At 38.0% G+C, this 15,631-nt stretch overlaps 1 pseudogene; it reads right to left on the bottom strand.

Moving 5' to 3' along the window:
- Positions 1 to 6,272: 6,272 nt before the first annotated feature.
- LOC147549258 (uncharacterized) lies at positions 6,273 to 8,675 on the bottom strand (annotated as a pseudogene).
- Positions 8,676 to 15,631: the final 6,956 nt, after the last annotated feature.

The following is a 15,631-nucleotide window of genomic DNA, read 5'->3' as shown; positions in this document are numbered from 1 at the left end:
AGTGGAGAGAATTTTACCCAAGGAAAGTGTTAAGAAAGTATGTTGTGCATTTTGAGTTTTATTACCAAAAGCGTACTGAACAAAAAAAAAAAAAAAAAAAAAAAAAAAAGAAAAGAAATAGAAAAATCAAAAGAAAAAAAAAGTGTTTGTGTAGTTTTGTTTAAGTGTTTATCCTTTGAAGTAGTTCTTGAAGATTTGAAGACGTCGAGTTCTCAGGAGTTCTAGTCACATCATCATTAGTGTCTATTGACCTCTAGGAAGCATTGTTAGATAGTTGATCAGGTGAGAAGAGTTGGTTAGCTTCCCCATTCCATATTAGTGGTTGTTTCCTTCTTTGAGATCAAGCGTCCACAAAATTTTTAGTCCATCTTTTCCATGTGTTGAGTTCTCATTCATATTCATACTAACACATAGAGTGAACCATTCTTGAGTGACTTTAATTTTTTAATGTATGACCGTGAGGCAGTAGTCGAGGCGAAATGTATCGAGAAAGTAACCAAAGTCTTGTCTTTTCAGAACCGAAATGATACTCATATTGGCTGGTCACGTGCACTTCGGGTCTTGATTACTAGTGAAGGGATTTTTAGCGTTTGTATGGTTTGGTCGACTTGGATTTCATTTCTATTAACTTTCGAAAGTCTACCGGATAAACATTTTTAGTCCACATCATATTTAGACCCTTCTGCATTTTTGAGATTTTTGAATTTTGTGGGTATATTCACTGCAAACCCTCACGAGACAAAACTCGTCCTCTAGGGCAACCTAGAGGTTTAACGGCTTGTTGCACGTGCTAAGTGCAATCGTGATTCCCTACGAAAGTGGTGAACTGAGCTTAGTTTTATTTTTCTGTTTTGCTCGAGGACTAGCAAAATCTAAGTTTGGGGATGTTTGATGAGACATGAAACATGTCCCATCTGAATCTCTTAACTCGGGCGAGTTAGTCTAATTCGAGCGGTTACTCTGATGAATTATTTGATTTTCTTTCTCAGGTTTCATTTACGGAGTTCGATGCGAAAACATCGTGATAAAGACATACTTGAGGGGCATTTTGGTCATTTTAATGACAAGAGTATTCTGGTCAATATTAGTGCTCATGTGAAAGTAGAGTCTGAGACGAATCCATCGGCGAAAGCGAAAGTCAAATCGGAGTTCGGACGAGTAAAATAGACTAAGTCAAAGTTTGGGTCAAAGCTAGTTGACTAAAGTGAAGCAAATACCGTCTAGAGACACGTGGCGCGCAAGGAGGAAATAAATCTCACGACTGAAAAGCTGGACGGGATATGTTCGGGCAAAGTGGATGTATACTGGGGTTAACTGGATCCCAAGATTTGGGGTAACCAAGAGCAAGAGCCTTCCGTGCACCCGTTCTGATCCATGGGCCAGCTTCGCTTAGTCGACACGTGGCTTCATCTGGAGCGTCTCTTTTATCGTCCCAGCTGCTCCGAGACTCACCATATCTCTTCCTATGTGACACGAGACAGCCACGAATTGGGGACAGTACGCACTTTCTGATTGGGTGAACTTTTCCAATCTATCCTCCTCATTTCCTTTCTCATTTGAAATCCTTATTTCCTTAGTATCAGTAGAGAGAGAAAGGTTGAGAGGGAAAGAAATTTTAATAGGAAACAAGATGGAAGGCAGGATTGAATGAAGAAGGTTTCGGCTGGAATATTTTTGAGAGAGAAAAAGAAAACCGAGCCAGAAAAGGAAAGAGAGAAGAGATCTTCGGTTGGAGAAGGAAGGTTAATTTTCTTCTATATAGAGAGAGAGAGTGAGACGAGTGAAAGGGATCTCTCTCGGCTATATTACAACAGGGCTCGGTTTTGGAAAGACGATTAATAATCCCCTCCATTAACAGTTACAGGTCACGGCTAAAGAAAGAGAAGGAGTTTAGAGAGAGAGAGAGGCAGCTCATGATAAGAAAAACCGAGACCTAGAGAGAGAAAAAAAGGGAGAGACTTTGTTTCTGTTTCTGTTTCTTCTTCTTCTTTTTCCTTTTCTTAGTGAGAGAGAGGGGTTTAGATTGAAAGAGTTTGAAGAGAAAGAGAAATATTGTTTTGTAGAGAGAGAAAAAGATTGAATAGATTATAAAATCCATTGAAATTGTCTTCTTCTTCCCCTTTCTTTACTGTTCGGTTAGAGACATAAAGAGAGAGTTTATTATTGCTATAGAGAGAGGAAGAGAAAGGATAGAGTGAGAAAGAAAGAGAAAACAGTAGAGAGAGAGAAAAACCAGAGAAGGAAAATAATTTTCTCACCAGGAAATCGTTTCCGGGAAGACGAGAAAATTATTTTCCCTAAGGGTCTGTTTGGTTGCACAGAGGGAAATTTGCGAGAAAAAAGGTGTTTTCTTCTCCGATTCTTTTCCTTTCTTTAATGTTATTATTTCTCATTTATCCCACCATGATTATGATCTCTTTAGTCATGAGTAGCTAACTTATCTAATCTAGGGTTAGGATGAAGCCTTAGTTTTGTATGAGGGAATGACATTTTTCTCACGATAAAAATCTTTGATGTGCTTTGATAGACAAATTTAATTTCTTTGCACTTGTTTCATAGTAACTCCTTCATTGATTATGCTTACATTTTGATGTTACATGTTTAGACTTAGTGTCTTTAATGTATCATACTTAGGGTTTGATAAGCAATAGTTGGAACATCTCTTAAATATTTGTCTCGAAATTAAAATATTAGATGTGTATGTCGCTTTGAAAGATTATTATTATCCGAGGTTTGGTACGAATGGTTACCTTCTCTTGAGTTATAAAAAGATTTAAGTTGTGAAGAATTAGGTCATTTTACATACATGATAAGGTGGATTCTGAAACCCTAGGTTTTCTCCTCATAAGTTTCTCCATTATATTTCCGTTGTTTTAATCAAGTTTGTTATTTTTATCGTGTCATCACAAAAATCAATTTCAAAAGAAAACCAAATTAGTTATAGGAGTCAGAATAGATTGACTTAGTCTCTGAGGAACGAACCGGACTTACCGGAATTATTACTTGACGCCCGTATACTTGCGGGTGGTGACCTATTTAGGAAACTTTCTAGGCCCATCATAACTCAAGGAAGAATAACCAACCTCAGATGATTTTTACTTTTCAGAACACTTACTTTAAACCTTTCAATTTCGATACGTAAAATCACGGGTACTCTAACTATTAGATATCAAACGTAAGCATGAAACATTAAAGATCTAAAGCTTAAATTTGAAACATCAAACATAAGTATAACTAATGAAGGGGGTTATCGTGAAAGATACGCGAAGAAATCAAAGTATTAAGTACTTAAAAGTGATTAAGTCAAAAAATCACACAAAACTAAAGCTTAACCTTAACCCTAGATCGGGAAAGTTAGTTACTCATGATGGATGAGAGCATAATAATGATTAAAGAGAAGAAAAATAATAACATTAAAGAAGAAAAAGAATCGGAGAAGAAAACACCTTTTTTCACGAAATTTCACTCTGTGCAGCCAAACAGACCCATAGGGAAAATAGTTTTCTCGTCTTCTCGGAAACTATTTCTCTGTGGGAAAATTATTTTCCTCAACTGATTTCTCTCTCTCTCTACTGTTTTCTCTTTCTTTCTCACTCTAAACTTTCTTTTTCTCTCTCTATAACAATAATATAACTCTTTCTTTCTCTCTCTTACCGAACCAAACAAAGAAAGAAGAAGAAAAAGAGATTTAAAAGATCAGTTTTATTAATTCAAAATCTCTCTCTCTCTACAGTATCTCTCTCTCTCTCTTAACTCTTTATATCTAACCTTGTCTCTCTCACAAAGAGAAGAATCAGAAGAAGAAAAAGAAACAGAAAACTCTAAACTCAATTTCTCTCTCTAGCTCGGGTTTCCTTCTTTAATGGAGAGATACTCTTCTCTCTCGGTTTCTTCTCTTTATATAGGTTAGTTGAGTCGGTTTCTTCCTCTATGTCTTTCCTTTTTTTCTTCTTCATCGAGTCGGTTTCTCCAACAGTCGGTCTCGGTTTTTCTTTGGTAACTTTCGTTTTTTTAGAAACAGAGGAGAGAAGAGGAAGAAGATGATGGTGGTTGGGAATTGCCCGGAATACCACTAGAGTGATAGAATGTGGCCCGCGACTTCTCCGGTCCATTCGATTACTTGCTGGATGCGCCACGTGTCCTTCTTGACTTTTAGTCTATTGAATTTGACCCGAACTTTGACTCGCTCTACTTTGTTCATCCGAACTCCGATTTGACTTCCGTTTTCGCCTACGGGTTCGTCTTGGACTCTACTTTCCATCCGAGCACTAATCTTGACCATTAAATCAGAATCAACAAATGACCAAAATACCCCTAGTATGCATTTTCTCCGCCTTTTATCCGTTTTGCACGCATAACTCTGAAAAAGGTACTTGAGTAGAAAAAGGAGTAATTCATGAGAGTAACTGCCCTAGATAGACTAAGTTGTCCAAATTAAGAGACTCAGATGGGACATTTTCATGTCTCATCAAACATCCCCAAACATAGATTTTGCTAGTCCTCAAGCAAAACAGAAAAATAAAACTAAACCTAATTCACCACTTTCGTAGGGAATCACGATTGCACTTAGCACGTGCAACAATCTATTAAACCCCTAAGTTGCCCCTAGAGGACGAGTGTGGTCTCGTGAGGGTTTGCAGTGAATCTACCCACAAAATTCAACATTTCAAAAATCAAGAAGGGTGCCAGAAATACATGATCCGGAATTGTTTATCCAACCACTAATACAGGATGGAGAAGCTAACCTACTCTTCTCATCTGATCTACTTCCTAACCGTGTTTCCTAGAGGTCAATAGACACTAAAGATGAACTAGAACTCCTGAGAACTCGACTTCTTCAAATCTTCAAGAACTTTTTCAAGGGATAAATACTTAAATCAAAGAAACACTTTTCCCTTCTTTTTCTTTCTTCAAGGGATAGCCACTTTTTCTTTCTTTTTCTCGGTAGAACCTCCATAATTTTTTTTTTTGACTTTGACTTTGATTTTGACTTGATTATTTCCTCCTTGATTTGAATTCTCTTTACTTTCACTTTCATGCCTTATTCTCAGGATTCTAACTGATGGATGGAGTTCCTATTTTCCTCTAGTTGACACGGTTATCAAGTTTCTCAGACTACAAGAGAAAGGTTCGCATTCCTGATGACACCCCTAGTGGTTGTGAAATTTAAACTCAGGAGATCATCAGAATTCTTTTTTAGTATTGCGAGGTTGAGTAGCTCTTCATTCTATTCGGAATTAATGCAGAAGAGATCACTCAAAGCTAAAAGAAAGGCTCAGATTCTCACACAGGTTAAGTCTCCACTAATGATTAATCAGGTTCTCTCAGAAGTGTCTACTCTTCACCTATCTAACACTCACATGGCCGGTGCACAGACAATTTCAAGACTCAACTTTCATGAACAAACCCTTAGCAAGCAGGCAGTCTAACCAACTAGACTTTATAACTATCAACAAACAAAAATAACTAGATTCACAAATCTAGAAAATTAAAAATTGGACCCTTTTTAATTTTTGAAATGAAGGACAAAAATTCAATCCCCATCCCCAAACATAAACCGAACATTGTCCTCAATGTTCTGAAGACTATGCAAAAAAAAAAAAAATGGAATGAGGGAAGGATATCACCAGATTCGGATGTACTATATTTGGGTTGCCTCTCAAAAAGCGCTAAGTTTAACGTCTTCAGCCAGACGATGAGGATTCTGAAGAAAGCTTATGAAAACCTATTGGATGAGGGGATACTGACTCTCCATAAAATAATAATCGAAAAACTTGAGGATAAACCCAGAATACAAAATCACCAATGAGGCCTAAATTTTCCTCTATGAAATAGTATGACAAAACAAAAGAGACTTTCAGGGTGAAGATACCATCCCCAAACTTAGATGATTGTAAAATCACTAAGTTTGCAAAACAACCTATAGGACTCTCCATAAGACTTGGATCTATACTCAAACTGGGAGTTTCTAAATAGGATCATTGGGCTTTTCCATCGAACTAGCCACTAACTACATTGGGTCCATGCTCCTTAGATTTTAACTCAGGTAAAGATTCGGACAAAACTTCTAAAATTTCTCTCATTATTGGGTCATCAGTGTCCTTAAAGAACTCTAGGGCTTCACCTACATTGAGTGAGTCGTCACTCATTTCCCTTAGCCATAGTTCATCTTCCCATTCATTTTGTTCCAACATAATATCATGGGTAAGTTGAGCAGAAGATTTAGGCACATGAGATACTACAGACTCAACTCTTGGTTCCTCTAGAAGTGGCTAGAGTGTCATCTCAGAATTAGCAATAGATTCATACGATGTTAGTGGTGTCTCTATAGCTGGCAAAATAATTGGCTCCGACTCTAGTGCAGTATCTATCTCATTACTACTACCCTCATCATCAACATCTAAGCCCAACAACTCCAATAGAGTTTCTAATGGGTCCCTTACCAGAGTGGTCGGTAATGCATCCTCAACTAATAAGTCTATCAAGTTCAACTCATTAAACTCTTTTTCATCATCAGGGTAAACTCCAGCATTACAAATATTCATCTCTACAGTCATATTTCCAAATGACAACCTTAGAAGACCACTTCTACAATATATGACAGCATTTGATGTAGCTAAAAATGGCCGACCTAGTATCACTGGGATTTGACTATTAGAGTTATGGACAGGTTTCGTGTCTAGGATAATGAAGTCAACAGGGAATATGAATTCCCCAACCTTAATCAGAACATCCTCAACAACGCCAGGTGGGTGTCTAATAGAGCGATCTGCTAACTGTAGAACCATAGAGGTTGGTTTGATCTCTCCTAATCCCAACTGTAAATACACGGAGTAAGGAAGAATGTTGACGCTGACACCTAGATCCAGTAAAGCACGTTCTACTTTAAAATTTCCTATGGTGCAAGTTAGTGTAGGGCTTCCTGGGTCCTTGTACTTTGGTGGGATATTCTCTTGGATGATTGAACTAACCTTCTCAGTGAGGAAAACTTTCTTATGCACATTCATCTTACGCTTCCTAGTGCATAAGTCTTTTAGAAACTTAGCGTAAGCTGGGACTTGTTTAATTGCATCTAGTAATGGAATGTTAATGCTAACCTGTTTGAATAATTCCATTATTTCCTCAAACTAAGACTTCTTCTTTGGCTCTACCAGTCGTTGAGGATACGGGGCTTTAGGAACATAGGATTCAGGTACCACAGGTGGGTTTTCAGGCTCAGGTACCTTCTCAGGTTCTCCCCTAGGGATGTTGGTTGGTAAGGAGGAGGATTCAGGATCTGATTCACTATCTTCAGGCACTCCTACCTTATTGTCAACTACCCTACCACTTCTAAGGGTGGTTACTGCATTAGCTTGTCCCATTGACTTTTTTCCTAGAGTACCTTTTGGATTTTGCTCAGGCTGACTAGGAAACATACCTTTTTCCCTCTGGCTGAAGGCTTCTGCAAGTTGACCTACTTGGGTTTCTAAACTAGTTATAGACTGGGTGGTCTTTTGCATAAATTCTATTTGGGTCTTAGCTAGTCTATTCACGGTCTCCTCTAAAGATTCCTTATTCTGAGAAGTGTATTGGGTACTCGGTTGGCCCTGATTTTGATTATAAGGATTCCTAGGAGCATTGAAACCAGGTGGGTTCATAGAACTGCTAGGTTGACTTTGGTTTTGACCTTGATATTGATTTTTGGACCATGAGAAATTAGGGTGATTTCTCCATCCCGGATTGTAAGTGTTCGAATAAGGGTCAAACTTTTGACGATTTTCTTGCCTAAAGTTTTGATAAAGAGCATTAGCTTGTTCTCTGTCATCAGAACCACAGAATAGGGGACACTTGTCCCCTGTATGAGATGGGTCTCCACAGACGGAGCACAGATGTGAAATGGGTTCATTTCCAACACTCATGGCTTGAGTGGGATCTTCCCTGAATGCTTTAGGCTGACCAAGCTCTAGGGCTTCTAACCTTTTGGCTAGGGTGGACAGTTTTAGTTCTGAATCATCTACTCTATAGACGCCACCTCGATTTGGAGTAGGATTTGTCCTAGTGGGGGGTCCTTTAGAAGTTTCCCATTGCTGGGATTTCTCAGCTAGATCTTCTAGAAACGCCATGCACTCATCGGCAGGCTTATGGGTAAAGCTATCGCCACAGAATGCCTCGACCATGGATGTAGTGGGATAGTTTATTCCGTCATAAAGAATCTGGACTAACCTTATTTGATCGAACCCATGGTGAGGACATTGAAGTACAAGTTCTTTAAATCTCTCAAGATATTTATAGAGAGATTTTTCTTCTTGTTGCATTAAACTATTAAGACTTTGCCTTAAAAAGGTAGTTTTATGCTTAGGGAAGAATTTTAGAAGGAACGAACTGCTTAATTCTTCCCATGTAATAATGGACTGAGGTTGTAAGGCGTACAACCATGATTTTGCTTTCTCTTTCAAAGAGAAAGGGAACAACCTAAGTCTCAGGACTTCAGCAAACATATTTTGGAAGTTCATGGTCCCACAGATTTCTTCGAAATCCCTAATATGGTAGTAGGGATTCTCGTCCTCAACCCCACGGAAGATAGGGAGCATTTGGATTATGCTCGGCTTTAACTCGAAGTGAGTTGTAGCCTGAGGCAACGGTATACATGATGGCTAACACGTTCTAGTAGGGTTCATGTAATCCTTGAGTGTCATAGGTTGGGTTCCTTCCCGGTCTTGGTTCAGATTCTCACCCACTGTGTCACTCACAGAGGGTTTTTCTAGAAGACTTAAATGGGTTTCTCTACTAATGAAACGACCTCTCTGATCACGATATCTATCGGGCATAAACTAGAGACCAATGACCACGGAAACAAGTGGACTGCTTTTTTTTTTTTCGAAAACCACGGAATCACTACGAAGATCCTAAGGAAATAAACACAATCAAGCTGACTCCACCAAGCAACCTAAACAGAATCTAGCAACAAGTTATTAGATATAGATTTAGTGAATGGCTTGTCAGATTTGCCTAATAATCTAGACAGGTCCTACTTCGCCACAACACTTGAACTCTGACTGTTATAAAGGTTACTCGATCAGAGTAGACGGTAAACAATTCTCCAGGAAGACATCCAACGATGAACGTTGTAACAACCGTCTTCCTTTGGCAAACGTTTCCTCTTCTCGAGGTGGCCTTTTTGACAAGAATTGCTCACACGCTTCCCTCTGAGAATGCCCAGATAAAAATCGAGTTCCCGAGTTGTTTATGAAGGTCCTATGAGCTCGATACCCTAGGGTCACTGTCTAAATCAGATTTTAATTATTAACGAGGCTTAGGATCGCGAATGTTGTTTCCTAAATGGGCAAGAGAACGATGAAGAAATCCGAACTCCTATCTTGTAATTGGGTTTTGTGCCCTTACTAAAATGCTTACACTAAACAGTTCGGCAAAACAATGAGGCAAACAAATTCACACAATTACCCACTTACAGAAGATTCGCGGGTGATCAGAAAAATTACCTCCCGTTCTAGACGGGCGATGACCTTTGCAGACGACCCGGACCACTATTCCCTTAAGTGTTCGAATTCGAGGCTTCTTCTTTTTTTCTTTTTTTATATATATCAGAAAAATTCCCTTTGAGTCCTTCTTCTTGTTGCACCTCCTCTTTTGATCCTCAGTATTCTGCACACCAAAGAAAACTGAGAAGCAAGTCAAAGAATTCAAAAAGCAAAAAAAAAAAAAAAAAATTACTGAAAATAGAAACAAGATTAGAACAAATCCGCTATTAGTCCCCGGCAGCGGCGCCAAAAACTTGATGTGTTCAAAAAGGTACACCCGCAATTATACGGGTGTCAAGTAGTAAAACCCGATAAGACCGGGATCTAATCCTCGGGGACTAAGTATAATCTATTCTAAAACTTGTACCTGTGGTGATTTCTCTTTTAAAGCTTGTTTTTAAAGTGAAATAACTAAAACGGAAACAATAAAAAGTTGATAATCAGGAAACTTATGAGAAGGGAAAATCCAGGGTTTCATGATCCACTTTAGCAAATATGACATCGAACTTATGCAATTCGGATCTTCTTCTTATATGACTCAAGGAAGAATAACCAACCTCGGATGATTTTTACTTTTCAGAACACTTACTTTAAAACTTTCAATTTTTATACGTAAAATCACGGGTACTCTAACTATTAGATATCAAATGCAAGCATGAAACATTAAAGACCTAAAGCCTAAATATGAAACATCAAACATAAGTATAACTAATGAAAGGGGTTATCGTGAAAGATGCGCGAAGAAATCAAAGTATTAAGTACTTAAAAGAGATTAAGTCAGAAAATCACACAAAACTAAAGCTTAACCTTAGATCGGGAAAGTTAGTTACTCATGATGGATGAGAGCATAATAATGATTAAAGAGAAGAAAAATAATAACATTAAAGAAAGAAAAAGAATCGGAGAAGAAAACACCTTTTTTCACGAAATTTCACTATGTGCAGCCAAACAGACCCTTAGGGAAAATAGTTTTCTCGTCTTCTCGGAAACTATTTCTCTGTGGGAAAATTATTTTCCTCAACTGATTTCTCTCTCTCTCTACTGGTTTCTCTTTCTTTCTCACTCTAAACTTTCTTTTTCTCTCTGTATAACAATAATATAACTCTCCCTTTCTCTCTCTAACCGAACCAGACAAAGAAAGAAGAAGAAAATGAGATTTAAAAGATCGGTTTTATTAATTCAAAATCTCTCTCTCTCTACAGTATCTCTCTCTCTCTCTTAACTCTTTCTATCTAACCTTCTCTCTCTCACAAAGAGAAGAATCAGAAGAAGAAAAAGAAACAGAAGACTCTAAACTCACATTCTCTCTCTAGCTCGGGTACTTCTTTAATGGAGAGATACTCTTCTCTCTCGGTTTCTTCTCTTTATATAGGTTAGTTGAGTCGGTTTCTTCCTTTCTATCTTTCCTTTTTTTCTTCTTCATCGAGTCGGTTTCTCCAACAGTCGGTCTCGGTTTTTCTTTGGTAACTTTCGTTTTTTTAGAAACAGAGGAGAGCAGAGGAAGAAGATGACAGAATGTGGCCCGCGACTTCTCCGGTCCGTCCGATTACTTGCTGGATGCGCGCCACATGTCCTTCTTGACTTTTAGTCCATTGAATTTGACCTGAACTTTGACTCGCTCTACTTTGTTCATCCGAACTCCGATTTGACTTCCGTTGTTGCCTACGGGTTCGTCTTGGACTCTACTTTCCATCTGAGCACTAATCTTGACCATGAAATCAGAATCAACAAATGACCAAAATACCCCTAGTCTGCATTTTCTCCGTTTTGCACACATAACTCTGAAAAAGGTACTTGAGTAGAAAAAGGAGTAATTCATGAGAGTAACTGCCCTAGATAGACTAACTCGTCCAAATTAAGAGACTCAGATAGGACATTTTCATGTCTCATCAAAGATCTATCACCTCGGCAGGATATCTACGAAATATCCTTGAACTTAGGATATTTCTACTTATCTTAGATACATGATAACTACGAAAGGGAAACCCTAATTTGGCCTATAAAAGGGCCTCATATCATCTTCTTCAAGGTAAGATGAACAAGTCGAATAGACTCCACCCCCAAAAGGATCATTCAATACTCATTCTTTTACTGTAAAGAGCAACATGACTGGCTTGAGCGTCGGAGCGGTTTTCTTTCTTTTTTGCAGATTTTCCCCCTCAGATTCACAAGAGAAGGAGCGGGAATCGAAGGAATATCGATCATCTAGACAGAATATTCGATCATAACGGAGGCTGTCATGCATTAACTCCCTTTTCATGCTGATATAATGGAAAACCATTTTTTGACATCACCACCAGTTATCAGGGGAAGTTAAACAAGAAATCAATACGTTATAGGGAAGAGTGTGCGCTAACAACCTAATGAGCATTCGATGTGTTGGATTAGAAACGTTAAGTAACTTAACCAACACAAGTATATACTACAAAGAATTCAAACAACAGTAATCGAAATCAATGAAGTACTAGTCATCAAGTCTAGCTAAACAAGAAATCGATACGTTATAGGGTAGAATGTGCCCTAACTTCCTAATGAGCATTCGATGTATAAGATAAAAAACGTTCTGTACCTTAACCTACTACAATTGATAAATCATACAAAATAGTAAGAGGTGTTGGTGAAAAAGGAAAAAAGTACAACATTAGAATATGTCTTAGTTATCATTCGAGCTCAAAGTTCAAATGCTTATTCGGTGAAACTTGTGGAAAATCATACATAATGCAATATGTGGAAATAAACTATACGTACGTTCATGGAAAGAAGATCACCTCATATTAATCGCAATTGGTGGTTGAATTTGGACTAGTAAGAGAACTTCCAAATGAGAAGTTAGGTGTAGAAGTGTGTACCTGCAAAAAACGTATACGAGTTTTACTATGGCATCTTGTAACACTAAATTCAATAAAATTATAAATTTTATAGATTAAGGATTACTGGGATATTACTACTTGACGCCCGTGCACTTGTGGGTGTAGACCTTTTAGGGTAACCTTTTAGGACCATCAAAGTAGTCCAAAGTTCCTTTGCTATTATGAACCGATGTACTGAACTTTACCGGACAATGTTTCCCGAAGACACAATATTCACAAAATTCCAGTTTTTCAACCTTCTGTCCAGAGAGTAACCCCTACTTGCTCAGTATGGCCATCCCCTTTTCGCTCATATGCCCTAACCGCATATGCCATAACATGGTAGTCTCAACCTCCTTGTCCTATGATGATACCGCCACAAATCCAATAACTGTGTTACTCTGTAGCACATATAAATCATTATTCTTCAACCCCTTCATAACTATAAGACTCCCGCTAGAAATCCGAAGAACGCCACCTTCACAAGTATAATTACAACCATTATCATCCAGCACTCCCAAAAAGATTATATTCCCCTTCAAATCTTGAACATGTTTGATGTTTGTTATAGTCCTCAGAACACCATCGTGCATCTTGATCTAAATTGTACCCATTCCAACCACCTTACAAGGAGCGTCGTTTCCCATTAAAACCTTACCTACATGGAATGTACACCCAGTATCTAAAATCCACCTATCTTCTGAAAAACAGGCATTGATAGCCAGAACTAGAGCTTCTTCACATTCTTTAACGATTGTCAAGACCGTACCATCGTCTTTTTCTTATTCGATGTCTGCTGCATCCCCTGATTTCTTTCTAAGCTCAGGAGAATGACTTTCCCATCTTGTCCATAAGACAAGATTCACATGTTTCGTATGATTCCGAACCACTCGAACTCGGAAGTCATCATTTTGAGGCATCTGTATTTGCTTTAAGTTAATCTGACCGAAGTGACAATGTCAGAGTTAACGGGTTTTTGAATCTTTTGATCCCAACTATTGGTATCAATGTTAAAGATTTGGTTCTCATAGAGACCATTTCTTAAATCATGATTGGTTTGAAACATATGATGTTTGTAGAAGACGTAATAACCATGATATTAACACTACACCAGTTTCCAGAGGAAGATTGAAATGCTTCGTAGCGACTGCAACAACCTTTGCTACATTTGTTACTTTAAGGTCATTTTCTTCTTTAGTCAAATATCTAATTTCTTTTAGCTCTCGCTTATTCGAAATAATGCGAACTTCACATCCGGTATCAAATGCCGATAAAGGAAGTCTATAGTATTTTCCAAATTGGCGTCGCTAACTTGAACCGAAATTCACAATTCCGTTCCTTGATTTTGTCCCCTGGGTACTTAGGGTAGTTTCCTTTAAATGACCAACCATTGCATTAGAAACATCTACTGTTACGAGAAGAAATCTTGGTCATGGACTTGACAATTCCCTTGCCCATCCCTTTGTCCAAGTGTTTTTCCCTCCTTTCTTAAACCCTATGAATCACGAGAACCCTTCTTAGATTCTTTTTGTTTCTGAATCATAAGAACATCTGAATCATAAGAACATCTGAATCATAAGAACATCCTTCTTAGATTCAGCGTTCCCAAATGTTCTGCTCCGTTGTCATTAACAAGTCGAGCAACTCACTGAAGGTCTTAACCATTTTAGTCCAATCTGCATTAAACCGAGTGGCTTCATGTTTCGAACTGACCAATCATATTGAAAGTATGAGGACTTACCGATTTTCTTTTTCAAGACGACTTTTAGAACTTCCTAAGAGGATTCGTACCTTTTATTGTATTTCCTTAAATCCAACATCGGTAGAAGTGTAAAGCCTATTAGAACTAATAACTAAATGAAGGGTTATTTCTTGTTTGACCCCTAGTTTTGGACTAGCTTCCTGCCTGACCCCCTAGTTTATAAAAAGGGTTATTTCCCAAATAGCCCCCAACTTTGTGACCAGCTTCCTGCCTAGCCCCCTACTTTATCAAAAATATCCTGATGGCCCCCTTTTTCAGTTATTGCTATAACTCTGTTAACTACTCATCACCTCTCTCTTCCATCTCATCGCCTCTCTCTGCCACCTCATCGTCTTCACCGGCGAAGGTCGCCGACCGACAACCTTCAAACATAAATTTTTTTCCTCTCTCCTCTCTTTCTCTCTAAAATATTTTTCCTTCTATCCCCTCTCTCTCTTTAAACAGATCTAGATAGAGAAAAGGTCTGGTTCGAACAGATCTAGGTCTTTTTGAACCAGACCTCCTCTCTCTAGATTTGTTTAGAGAGAAATAGGAGAGAAGAAAAAAAACTTTTAGAGAGAGAGAGAGGATTTTTTTGTTTTTATGTCTGAAGGTCGTCGACCGAAAAATTGGCCGACCGGCGACCTTCGCCGATGAAGACGATAAGGTAATAGAGAAATGTGATGAGATGGAGGAGAGAGGAGTGATGACTAGTTAACGGAGTTATAACGGTAACTGAAAAAGTGGGCCATCTAGGTATTTTTGATAAAGTAGGGGGCTAAGAAGGAAGCTAGTCACAAAGTTGGGGGCTATTTGGGAAATAACCCAAAGTTTGTATTTTTTTTTGTTAAAAACTCAAATATATTTACTCTATTTAGTTAAAAACCAAATATTTTTTGCAAAGGTTTTGTAAGGTTGTCGCAAGGTGTTTTAAAGTTAGGGTTAATTCCATTTTGGCCCCCTAAAGATGACCAACTGACCAAAATGGCCCCCTAAAGATGATCAGCTTCCAGTATGACCCCCTTTTTCGTTTTTCCATCCTTTGCTCCGTTAGATATTAGTGAGGTGACAATTTCTTACCAGATCTACCCCTGCTTGTATCTACACTATCTTTGATGACCCACATAAATATTTATGGTCCCAAGGTTGTCAAATCAAGCTTTTAATATGATTAAAACACAAGTAATTAGAAGAAGGAATTTGAGATTGATGGATTACTTGAAGAAGATCTTGGAAATGATCTTGAAAACTTGTATTTTCTTCAAAGATCAAAGAAGAAGAGTTTGGTTTCCCTGTGAGTGAATTAAAAATTCAAACTTTATTAATTTAAATCAAATTTCATACTAATTATCTTATGAAACAGGTTGGACATTTTACGTCATAAAAGAATGTAACAAGGGATAGAAGAAGCAGACATGTAGTACTTGAGCACAATTGAAATTACATTCAATTAACAGCAATACAAAAAATCCAAAGATTACATAACAAACTTGAAAAACTAAGATGAAAAAGCCAGACTCTGA

This window comes from Eschscholzia californica, unplaced genomic scaffold (assembly GCF_041429995.1).
Source record: "Eschscholzia californica isolate CP2 unplaced genomic scaffold, dmEscCali1.0.p SCAF_3, whole genome shotgun sequence".
NCBI lineage: Eukaryota > Viridiplantae > Streptophyta > Magnoliopsida > Ranunculales > Papaveraceae > Eschscholzia > Eschscholzia californica.
The sequence above is the reverse complement of the archived record's forward strand: the minus strand, read 5'-3'. Positions and strand labels throughout refer to the sequence as shown.